Source organism: Terrapene carolina, unplaced genomic scaffold (assembly GCF_002925995.2).
Source record: "Terrapene carolina triunguis isolate 2854851 unplaced genomic scaffold, T_m_triunguis-2.0 Scaffold42, whole genome shotgun sequence".
Taxonomy (NCBI): domain Eukaryota; kingdom Metazoa; phylum Chordata; order Testudines; family Emydidae; genus Terrapene; species Terrapene triunguis.
Genome location: NW_020664393.1, coordinates 34328496 through 34342054, shown reverse-complemented (window position 1 = coordinate 34342054; position 13559 = coordinate 34328496).

Below are 13559 nucleotides of genomic sequence, written 5' to 3'. Positions count from 1 at the left end.
TCCTTCCTGGGGTTTATGACTCAGCTGTATAAATTCATTCCAAGTTGAAACTTGGCTTAAAGAGCCTCAATATGTAGGGAAATTGCTTGTTCTTGTTGATGTTACTAAAACTGGTTTAAATTTCTTAGTTTGGGCCCAATCTTACACTCTTACTCATCTTGAATAGTATCTTCCTATGTGAGTAGGTTAATTTTAATTTAATTTATAAGCTGTTGGAAGGAATTAATTTTGTTGTTGCACACACTTCTTTGGTGCTTTTGTAACATGAAAATGACTGATGTAAAACACAGGATATTTCTGGACCATAGGTAATCCTCTCCCCCACTAAAACTACTCTTTTTGACCACAATTGCATTTGGATGGCTTTGTCACAAGAAATCTTTAATCACCCCTGTAATTAACAAAGACTGTAAATTATTGCAATGAGCTCAGGTCTCTGTAAGACAGCACTGTAAACCCCATTTCCCAGTCTTGGCTCCCTTAGCCCAGAAACAAAGGTGAACAAATTACTGCAGACTTGGTTGTGCTCCACTGTTTTTGTAAGGGCCAGATGAATATGGCAGAGAATGGCCAGCCCCCAGGCTCCCTCATTCCCTCACCAGGCACAGAGTGCCCACACAGGAGCTTCCACAGGAAAGGAGCAGTGGACACTTTTATTGGCCTCTCCAAAGCCTGCTGGAAGTGGAGAGGTGCCTCATAGAGTGCGAAGGGCAGGTCATTGGGACCCACTGTCCCAGGAAGCCTCTGAAAGCTCCACTTGGTGGAGTTAAAAAGAGGAGTTGATCAACACAGTTCTTTCCCCCAGCTACTGCTGCTCTTTGCAGTTGGGTAATATAATAATTCCTCTTTATATACAGCACCATGCACTATTGTATGTACTATACTGATTACATATTGTACTACTTTAAAAATATTCAGTTTTCAATTGACAAAATGCTGTATTATGTAAATTATTTGTAGATCATGCGGTGTCTCATGCTATGCCTTTAGAAATCTTTTTTTAAACTACTATTAAAACCATCCATATGAACACCCATATTCTATTCCAGAAAACTGGGAGCCTGAATCCACAAAATTAATATGGCAACATTTTCAAATTCCCATTGCATCCTTACTCCATTCCTTTGTGTTTAGCAATTACACTACAACGTCAGATGTCTTTGCTCCGGTGGATTTCAGCCAGACCTATTCTATTACAGTTATTCAGCAAAGTTTTTGTTCTGATAACAATATCCAATATTATATAATTTAAACACGGTCTTTTTTTAGTTCCTTTCTGCCTGAAATATCTGTTATAGATGTGTAATATCTGTCAAAAATTGCCACATTCTCTTACTATGCATCTCCTTTTGTTAATGTGAATTATAGTTTCCAGGTTTAGCACAACTGTACTTTCTAGTTGGTAATTTTCTTCAGTCTGAAAACTCTTTGTTGAAATCTATTGACTGAATACTAATGGAGTAACTACAAAAGGATATTTATCAATAGTTAAAATCCAATAGCCTTTTGATTCCAAGAGTATAATTCTCATAAGGCCATCAAGACTTCCCATAAAGAGGAGACCCAGTAATGAGATCATAACTAGCAACATGTGTCTTAAATAGTAATGGCTGCATTGCAATAGGAAACAAATGACCCCCAGAAAATGTGAATGCTGATTAAAATGGTCATCAGGGTGAGTGAACCAGAACAGATTTGAGATCTTGTAGCTCTTGTATTGACATTAAAGAAAAATACTATGCAAAAATTAGAAATTAAAGAAGCAATTCAATTTATTTGAAAATGTATAATGATAAAAAAGCACTCCTCTTTCCCCTTTCTCTTTCTCTTTATTTCCCTTCCTTAGTTTTCATCCTCTTTTTCCCCATCCCCCTTCTGTCTTTGCTCTCTATCCCTGATGTCCTGTAGTAATAAAAGTCATATTGAGAAATGTGCCCTGTTTTTAGTAGTTTGCACCTACTCTTCACAGTTCCACTACTCATAGGTACTGGAAGCTCAATGCTCCTCTTTTACTGCTGAGTAAACTTCCTGCAACTCTTTAGAGTTGTCCCCTGAATCTTCCCTCAATGGACTCACAGGTAGCAAACTTCTCTGAGCTATTTGCCCATGATGAAGCCTCACTACACCCTGCTTTCCCATAGATATGACCCTGGAGCATGGACAGCTCTGACCCCAGCCCCCAACTCACAGAGTTTTGGCTTTGCTGACTTGAATGTCACTGGTTTGAGCTGGACTAATCTAATGACTAATGATCCAGCCTAATCAATTGCCATAACTCCATATCAAACAAATCTTTTTTCCCTTACCCCATCCCAATTTTCCCTTCCTCTCTTACACCTATGCCCTTATGGTTAGTCACCTAAACATTCTGACTCTTTCCTTCAGTACTGTAGTTCTCTGTCTAATCTCCAAACCCACAGACTCCCATTTTCCTCTTATTCCATCACATATACTCTTCTTCATGCCTTCTCTTTCCCTAGGTTCCAAAAACCTCTTCCCTCCAATATGTACTGGTATTCTTATAATCATGTACTAGCAAATACTCACATCACACTCAAATGGTAAAGGCCATGCTAGCAATTTGCCTTTAAATTTTGAGTTGACCCTTAGTGGAATAACCCATCATATTTAATTGAGCTTCTTTTCAGAGAGATTCCCAAAGATTGTTATGGTCTGAGTTAACTGGCTATTTAATATGCCCTGAATATAATCTTGAAGCACTTCGAACAGCAGGAGCAAGGGCTTTTTTGTAAATATGCCCATCAGCTGTGGAACAGACTTCTCCTATTATCTATAATTTCCAGTCTGTGTTAGAATTTGAAAGTAGAATGATATGTTTGCTATTGCATTTAAGTGTTCTTGATCACTGACAATTTACATTATGCAGTGCTCCAAGGCGCAAAATGTGAGTGGCACTTTATACATTCCGTGTTGTTGTTGTATTTCATGGCCAAATATAAGACTGGTAGAAAACAGATAATCCAGCAAACACTGACAGGCATGCTGAAACAGCAGAGATTACAGAGACCAAGGAAAGGGTAGTTGGACTTGGTGTGTAGGCCAGACTATCTTTAATTCCTACTTACATAGACTTACTGCCTTACTACATACCTCCTATTGGCCACTCTGAGTAGCTCTAACATCAAAGAGAGTAGACTTTGTGGAATATCAGAAAAGATGAAGGGGTTATATCAGTTCTATGAGACTGTAGTTCCTGCTTACTGAGAGGTACAAGAAAAGAGAAGCATAAGGGAGAGGAGGACTCATTTATTACAGGCCATAGAGATCTTCTAGAAAGATTATCGAGTGGGTGTGTTTCCATTGGGGTCCCACAGGGATCAGTTCTTGGCCTTATTCTATTTAATGTTTTTTGTTTGTTTGTTTGTTTGTTTGTTTGTTTTTTATCAATGACCTGGAGAAAACATAAAATCATCACTGTTAAGTTTGAAAATGACACAAAAATTGGATGAGTGGTAAATAACGAAGAGTACAGGTCACTGATTCAAAGCAATCTGGATTGCTTGGTAAACTGGGTGCAAGTAAACAATATTAATTTTAATATGGCTAAATATAACTGTATACATCTAGGAGAATAAAGAAGATAGGTGATGTTTACACAACAGGGGACTCTAAATAGGGAAGCAGTGACACTGAAAAAGATTTGGGGGTTGTAGTTGATAGTCAGTTGAACATGAGCTCCCAGTGTGACACTCTGGCAAAAGCGCTAATGTGTCATAGAGTGCATAAAGAGGGGAATCTCGAGTAGGAACAGAGAGGTTATTTTAGCAACCACTGCTGGGATAATGTTCTGTTGTTCATAATTCAAGAAGCGTGGTGGAGGAGGGTTCAGAGAAGAGCCATGCAAATGATTAAAGGACTGGAAACATAAGTACACAAGAATGGTCATACTGGGTCTGACCAATGGTCCATCTAGCCCAATATCCTGTCTTTCAGCAGTGGCCAGTGCCAGACATTTCAGAGGGAATGAAAAGAACAGGGAAATTAGTGAATGATCCTCCATCTTCCAATCCCAGCTTCTGGTATTCAGAGATTTAGAGACATCCAGACCATGTGGTTGTGTCCCTGACCATCTTGGAAAATAGCCATTGATGGACCTATCCTCCATGAATTTATCTAATGCTTTTTTGAACCCAGTTGTACTTTTGGCCTTCACATCATTCCATGGCAACGAGTTCCGCAGGATGACTCTGTGTTGTGTGAAGATGTACATCCTTATGCTTGTTTTAAACCTGCTGTCTATTAATTTCATTCGGTGACCCTGGCTCTTGCGTTGTGTGAAGGGGTGAATAACATTTCCCCATTCACTTTCTCCACACCTTTCATAATTTTATACACCTGTATCATATCCACTCTTCGTCGTGTGTTTTCTAAGATGAACATTCACAGTCTTCTTAATCTGTCCTCATATGGAATTCTAATAGATTGGTGAAACATGAGTTCCTTTTACAAAATCCGTGTTGACTCTTTTACAAGTTATCATTTTCATCTAGGTGTGTGATAATTCTATGTTTACTATATAAAGCATGCCTTATGGTGACAAATTCAAAGAACTCAATTTATTTGATTAACAAATGGAAGATTAAGGGTTACTTGATTATAATCTATCAACATGTACATGGGGAAGAAATATTTAATAATGAGATCTTCAGTCTAGCAGAGAAAGGCATAACACAATCTAATGGCTGGAAGTTCAAGCTAGACAAATTCGGACTGGAATTTTAACAGTGAAAATATTTAACCACTGGAACAATTGCCAAGGGATTGTGGTGGATTCTCCACCCCAACAAATCCAGATTTAAAATCCAGATTGGATGCTTCTCTAAAATATATGCTCTAGAAATTATTTTGGGGAAGTTCTATGGCCTGTGTTATACAGAAGGTCAGACTAGATGCTCACAATGGTCTCTTCTGGCACTGGGCACTATAAATTATAGTATACTGAGGGAGAGAAGAAAAATAAATTTCAAGGATGAAAGAGGAGTTGTGGGAATTGAAATGATTGGAGTCAGCATAAGAAAACAGATTAAACTGAGAGGTAGGAGTGATAGAGAAGCATTATCAAAAATACAGATTGGTATAGCCGATTTGTGAGAATTATGGGAATTGAACTAAACCTCTGAATTACTTCAAGTGATTTGCCCATCAAAATTATGATGTGAGACAATTTAGCAGGAAAGTATGGAACAGGCACTGTATATATAGAGTTAAATAAAAGTGCCTGGCTTTTGCTCAGTTATGAATAGAACTGAGTGCATAATTCACAATGAATAGTTTATTCAATTAATGTTGTTAGTGTTTCTGTTCCCTGACTGGCCCCTTCTAGCAAAGCACTTAAGCATTTGCTTAAATTGAATCATGTTAGTCCCAGTGCCTTCATTGTCTTTGATGGGACAACTCATGTGCCTAAAGTTAAGCACATACTTAAGTGCTTTGCTGGAGTGGGGTCTGGATGAGCATTACTCTTATAATCAGGAAGACGTAAAGAAGCCATAAGATCTTTGAATCTTTCATAAAGATGTAACAGATAAGACATAATTAGACCTGCTTAGGAAAATGTACCTGTTTCTTTCTGGCCCATACAGCCCTAGCACCAGGAATCATTTCTACAAAAAAGGGGCTTGTTGTAGGGCGTTCAGAGGTTCAGAATGGCTTGTGGTTAGCATATCTGATTTCCAGTCTCTCAGCCCCAAAAGGTAATGGGGATAAAGGTACCTGGCCCCACCCCTAGGCCAGAGGCATCACTGTCTTGGCCCACCTCAGGGCCTAGCTCTCAAGTGGGGCATGCTAGGAAGGACTCAGACCTACCTTCTTCACCATTCCCAGCCCAGGCCCTGTGGGAAGCAACACCACCCAAGTCCTTCATACCAAGAATCCAAGTCTGCTACCCTGGGCCACTTCTTACCTATACTCACCTTCAGCTTGGGGTATGGTCCCCTATAGTTCAAACAATCAGGAGTTTAACAGAGTTCAAATGAGAAGAGCCTTGCAGGACCTTGTGATGGGGCGTCTGCCCCACCCTGGCCCATAAGGGATTAATAGATCCCTAGGGAGGCTACTCAGGAGGCAGCCAATCATAGAAGGACTTATAGGAGTATCCAGTCATGGCCTAGCAGGCTCATATAAGAAGGGCTGCAGGGCAGAGCATGGTTCAGTAGCTGACTGGAGCTTGAGGGGAAAAGACCAGGCTCCTACCAGGAGGAAGGAGCGCCAGCACTTGGGACAAAGCAGGGCTACAAGCAAGACCAAAGAAGCTAGAGAGAGCCCCTGACTGGCTGATAGGGCCTGCAGGCTGAGGACCTGAGGTAAGGGCAGAAGAGGGTGCTGGAGCCAATGGGAAGTGGCCCCAGGACAAAGGACTGTAATTGCCACTGAGGTAGTCGCTGGAGGGAGATTGAGGTCCCCAGGTACGGGAGAACAGCCGGAGGGCAGTGTCACTGAAGAGGATGCTGCAGTCCTGGGCATGGCGTGGGTCCTGATACAAAAGTGATGGCGGCAAGACACCACCAGAGGAAGGCGCATTGGTGAACGGAGCTAATCCCCAGGATAGCCAGCAGGAGGTGCCACAGTGGTGAGTCACACCCCATCACAGACCTACCAGCTCTTAAAAAAAAAAGGGATGGATAAAGCACTACCTATGGGGCTCATCAGCACCATGATCCCATCTCTAGCTCAACCTTACATGTGGCTTTCAGGAGAAAGGCTTGTCTTCTCCCCAAGCCTGTTCACTCTTTTCTCCCCCGTCTGGTCTTCTGAGTTCCTTTTAACCAGTCGGAGCATGCTGTGCAGGCCCAAAGGGGTAGGGCTACCTAGGCCCAATATTGTCCTTTAACACCTTCAGGCCCAGTATGGGGTTTGTATACCCCATCCCAGAGTTACTGCCAGAGTTGCTGGCTGAGACCATAATATACATTTAATTTTGTTTAATCCAATTTACAGAGTAATAGTTATGCATGTGTTTTCTCAGCTATGAGAGTGCAGTAAGATTAAATTGCTTATTTAAATTCTTCTGTGCCAGAGCCCTGGTGACGGGTACCATGCAGGATCCCAGACTCCATGAAATATTACATCTATTAGTCTGTAAATTTCTGTCACTATCACAGGCTTTCTCATAAAATAATTGCATGTGGATGTGACAGGTTGGATAACAGAACCTCCTTCCCCCCTCCCCCCCGGAACTGCCACCTGATGTGCCAAGACTACTTCTGCTCCTGTTTTTCCTGCCAGCCTGGGACAGCACCCTGTCTTGTTGAGCCAGACTCGCCTGTTCCAACACAGTCTGCTCCAACACAGACCCAGGGTCTGAACCACTGAACCAAAGCTGCAGACTTAACTGAAAGCAGCTTACAGAAGTGTTCCTGTCTTTAACACTCGGATGGCCAACTCCAAATAAATCCATTTTACCCTATATAAAGCTTATACAGGGTAAACTCATAAATTGTTCGCCATCTATAACACTGATAGAGAGGTATGCCCAGCTGTTTGCCCCCTCCCCCTCCAGGTATTAATACATATTCTGGGTTAATTAATAGGTAAAAAGTGATTTTATTAAATATAGAAAGTAGGATTTAAGTGGTCCAAGTAGTAACAGACAGAACAAAATGAATTACCAAGCAAAATAAAATAGAACACGCAATTCTATGTCTAAGAAAACTGAATACAGATAAAACCTCAAAAGTTCCAGTAAGCTTCCTTTTACAGACTAGTCTCCTTCTAGTCTGGGTCCAGCAATCACTCACACCCTGTAGTTACTGTCCTTTGTTCCAGTTTCTTTCAGGTATCCTTGGGGGTGAAGAGACTATCTCTTTAGCCAGCTGAAGACAAAATGGAGGGGTCTCCCATAGGCTTAAATAGAATTTCCCTTGTGGGGTAAGATCCCCTCCTCTCTTCTATGCAAAGTCCAGCTCCAAGGTGGAGTTTTGGAGTCACATGGGTAAATCACATGTCCATGCATGACTGTGTTTCTTACCAGCCAAGCCACATTCCTGGGAAAGCTCAGATGTGGATTGGCATCTTCGAGTTCATTGTTGGCTTAAATGGTTCTTGATTGGGCATTTAATTTGCACATTCCTTTCTCAATAGAAATCAAGTGAGTATACAGCCAATATTCCTAACTTCAAGTACAAAAATGATACATGCATACAAATAGGAGGAATGTATTCAGTAGATCATAACCTTTACACAGATATGTTACATGGTATATGTAGCATAAAACATTTTCCAGTTATATTTTATATACATTCATAAACATATTCCCAGGAAGCCTTATGGGGTACACCGTCACAGTGGGTATTCCCTAAGTTGGGAATGTCACAGTCAGATGCCTCTCTGGATCATTTACTGATCTGTTTCAAATGGATCTTTTTTTAAATACTTGCATGTGCAAATGTGCTATTTTCTTTCTGGTGATATATGGGCGAGAAGAACTTGATTTCCTGAATGTTCATGGAAATTTAATATGCTTGGGACACAAACACAGCCAAAGAGAAGTCATTTTTATTTTTGGACAGAAATTTATGGGGGTTTTATTGAACTAACTTTAATTCGGAATCCATGTATGAGGGCCAACAAAGCAACAGCTATGCCAATGAAAATATCCTGGCATAACTTCTTAGCAGTCATGGTAATCAAATTGCTTTATATTTCCCCCCTTTTCATTTGTGTTCAGTCAGTCCCTACAGTTTGGCATATGTTTTGGTTCATGGATTTTTGACTCCAGCTTCAACTTTTCTGGCTTGCACCAGTCATTTTGAAAGATTTTTTAACAGCAGTCAAATAAACAGGAGGGGGTATGAAAATCAGCATTTTATTGGAGGAAAGATTTATGGTAGTGAGCATTTTAAGGCCTCAAAATATGTATGTTGTTATAGTTAATAATACAGCCATGTAAAATGTAATAATATTTAGTATTTACATAAAATTTTACATATTTCTAGCACTTTGTAGCTGTTAATTAACTAACTAACTAATCAGGTCCAAAATTGACTGATATTTATGATTCTTTTAGAATAACAAAATGTTCAAAAGCATTCTTTCACTTCAGAGTATATGGGAATCCCAATTTCAACTTAAATTACATAGAAAAGAAGGAAATAACAAATGAGCGTTGACATTCAACATAGCATTCTTCCTAAAGATAGTTACAGAGCAGACACAAAAATCCCAGTTCAGACCCGCTATCTATTAAGGGAGTTTCACCTGACTACACCACATATGAATTTGGCCTGCAGTACAAGAGACTACTAGAGCTCCTCAATTGTGTTCAATTATTTTGGCTGGAATTTTCAAAGGAGCCTAGGGGAGCTGGATGCTTCATTCCCATTGAATTTCAAAAAGACTGGATGCCTAATTCCAGCAGGGTCCTTTGAAAACCCCAGCTTTCCCCACAGAGGAAGGATGGTCCAGTGGCTACTGTGCTAGCCTGGAATTTGGGAGATGCCCATAGTAGGCCCTGTTCTGCCACACACTTCCTTAGGCCAAACACAATGGGAGTTAGGCACCTAAATACTTTTGAGGATCTGAACCTTACTTTATCTGTGTCTCTATCCATCCGTATAATGGGGATAATAGTACTTTCCTATCTCGCAGAGGTATTGTGAGGCACTCACATATACTGGCACTGCGGACTATAAAGGAAGATGGCCTTTGAGCCTAACTATCAGCTACCATTTGTTGCAAAGACAGAAAAATGGGGTCAAGCCACACATACTGGTCAAACTATTGTATATTTTAACCACCTATATCACTTGCAAAGCACAGGGGGAAAGAACTCACTGCACACACAGGCATACCCACATCTTCCAGTTTATTTTTAGAAACCCAAGACTAGATCCTCAGACACTTCTAAGGTTCCTTTGCGCTACCATGGGAGTTAATTGCAAAATTCAAGAGCATCGACTGCATAAATGATTTGTAGCATGTTTAAATAGCTATCTCCCTGTCTATTTATCTGAGCATCCTTATAACTACTTAAGTGATGCCCTTCTAGTTGGCTATCATCAGGTGGGGATACAATAGGGTATAGAAAGCAATAACAGTTTGCTAAAGATTGTTTGTCACTTGCTTATACTTCTTATAATGCTCTCTTCCTCTGTCATTATTTATTATTTTACTTATTATTTATTTGTATTACCATAGAACCTATAAGTTCTTGTCATGACCAGGACCCCATTATGCTAGGTGCTGCACAAACACAAAACAAAAGGATGGTCCCTGCCCGAAGGAGCTTACAATCTAAGTATAAGATAAGAATAATAAATGAAGGCAGACAGACAGGGACATATGAGGAAACAATGAAACAATATTGGTCAGCAAGATAGGCAGTGATCTCAGAACGCTACTAGCATCATGGCAGAGGAGAGTTTTGCAGAAGGTTTTGAAGAAGGATAATGAATGAATTTCACAGGGAGCTCCTCCAAAGCATGAATAGAAGCATGGGAGAAAACACAAAGGTGCTATTTTGACAATTTAATGAGTGGGAGATAGTCTGGCATCACAGGCAAGACCTGACAACTTGATAGCCAAGGAGAGGTGATAGGTAAAAGTGGTGACAGATTGTGAAGGGCCTTGAAAGTGAAGACAAGCAGTTTGATGCAATAGAGAAGAGGGAGCCAGTGAAGGAATGCAAAAAGAGGGATGATATGGTCAAAGTGGTGTCTTAGGAAAATGGTCATTACAACAGTATTCTGAATGGATATCGGCAGGGCAAGACTGCCTTTGCCACGGTCAGTGAGAAGGAGTTGCATTAAGTGAGACACAAGATGATGAGAGCTTAGACAAGAGACTTAGCTATGCGGAGAGTAAGAATGGCTCTATCTTAAAGATGTTATGCAGAAAATATCGGCAAGATTTACACGGCCTGGATTTAAGGACCTACTTCTGTACAGAATATTATTATAGAGTCTATGTGTAAGATACTATATAAAATAAAGTTGTACAGTTTGGATACTTTGGACCTGATTCAGACTTGTATTACATTGGTATGAATCTGGGGTAACTCCACTGAAGCTAGAGCAGAGAAACAGTTGGAATCGGAATCTGTTACAATGGGAACAAACCTCTTCTCTGATCCACACTGTGCATTTCTTGTCCCTATTGTAAGTGTGGAGAGCATAGTCTGTGCTCATTCTGAATACACCATTTCAGTTGATGCCAGCAGGGCTTCTATTTTTGGGATGTTAGTTGGATAATGGACACTCCACTGATGTCAGCGCGAGTTATAAGCTTGAAACAAGTGAACAACATGCAAAAGGAGAATTTGGCCATGACTTAGATGCAGATGTTATTATTATTATGAAAAAACCCTACTTACAAAGATCTAGAGTACAATGTATTGTGTATATAAGGCAAACTCTCAACAGTTATAATCCACCAATCCACAATAGCAGGCAGAAAGACAGGTCTTCAGCTACTTATATCTATATGATTTAGCACTATGGGGGTTCTTACAGGATGTTCTATGTCTGTATTTATGTAAATAGCTAAATTGTCAATATATGGGGCTCAAGAATATGTAGTATAGTTCCAGGGATTGGGAGGACCAATAAACTTTGTTGTGCACTGCAAATGGTTTCTCGTGGGCAGCTCTTTGTATGGAGCTCATAACAGGATTGGAGATCAAACTTCAAAAGTCTGAATTGCAGTTTTCAAAAATGTAAACCAACTTCACCTTATTCTATTGTCCATCACACAAATACATTTATCTGGCAGTTTTATATATATAATAAAGTAGTCTGTCAACCAAATTTGTAATTAGAACTTTTTTGGCAGTTAATAGGATGCTGCTATAAATTACATAAATTAGGACACTTGCTGCTAGTAAAACAAATAAACCAATTTCATTCTGCATACACAGTATGTGATTATCTTGATTTAGTCACTCTGATTCTAATCAAACATAATTCATAGTAAATCAGGAATAAATCCACTGAATTCAGTAATTAATATCAGAATTAGACTCTGGAAGAGTGGGTGGATTTGGAGATATATTGTCTGGTATGAAATGTACTTTAACAAAATGACAGCCTTCCTCTTGGAAAACCAAAGTTGTCTGAATTATAAAATATTGGCTCCAAAGGGGTTTTAAATGGGTAAAGCACTTTTGTTTGTTTGTTTAATTTTGATTGTGTCTGTTTGTTTCCTTTCTTTTCCTGAAAAAAGAAAATCTAAAAATAGTCATTTAGCTTGTTAAACAAATTTTCTTTTCACATCCCTTTGTATCGATTTTCCTTGAGTACTCCAGTAAACAGTTTACTCACGGGTATGTTCATGGCAAAAAGGTATTGAAAGCAAACACTGGAGAAGATTCATTGTGAAAAGTGACTTATGAATCCATAAACACAAATATTGGCACTGAAAATTTGATTTTAAGGGTAATGCTCATCCTGTCGAACCACACACATAACATGTGACCTCTCAAAACTAACCAATGAAGACTGAATTCTGAATATGCACAAAATATTTTTATATTATAATAAATAGACTATAATACAATTATCAAGCAAATAATTGTCAATAATTTATACATTTGTTTCAAGTTGTTGATGGACAGTTTGCGAGCTGAAAAATAAGGAAATTTCATGGAATAACTGATTCATTATAAATTATTTATCCATTTCTACGTTTGATGCACCCCACTAATGGGACACCTCCAGAGTGGGTTGTAATTAGCTAATCAATTTGACTTCAAAACTTTCACATTTCATTGGGTTTTACTATAGGAAATCTCCAGACTTAAATTTAATAACAAACATATTCTGTATAACAGGTGACTAAGCAAGGGAACAATGAGTGATATTATGCATAAATGGCCATTCATTTATTATGCTTTAAGAGAAAAGTAAGTGTCCCAGTATTATTTGGATGAGAGAGATTGGATCATATTTTAATCTCAATTACATCAGTATAGCTCTGGAGTATGATTAATTCCTGATTTACATCAGAAAGAGAAACCCTGCTACAGAAGATATTGAAAATAAATTTGTCAACCCATTTTTATTTTTTCTATGAAACATATAATGTACGTTGTAGCCTTGCAAAAAGTTAGGGAAAGTTTGGGACCTCAGCATCACTTTAGAACAAAAAAAAAGAGTCGGGGGATGAGTTTGTGAAACACCTGGGTCAACTAACTAATACTGTAATACTTCCTTGCATGCGGAACTGCTTATAGCCCTGATAAAATGGCTAATGCATAGAGATGATCTGCTTGTATGTTGTTTCTGCTCAAAAGAGCCTGGAACATTGTTATATGCTTCTCAATTGTCTTTTGGTATTTTCTTTTTTTGTCTTGAGTATATTCGAAGATGAGTTCTATAACTGGATTTCTGTTGGTGTCTTCTCTTTCTTTCCTTATTCTAAAATCATTAACCTTAGCCACCTAAACTGACTCTCATAAAAAGAAGCTACTGTAAGCTATTACTAGAACCTATATAACTATCTAGTAAAAATTGGATGTTTCCTCATTATACTTTTCAGAGATCCTTGGTGTGTTTTTGAGAGTAGAATCCAGCAGCAAGTAAGGTCATCAAAACTCAGGACAGTGG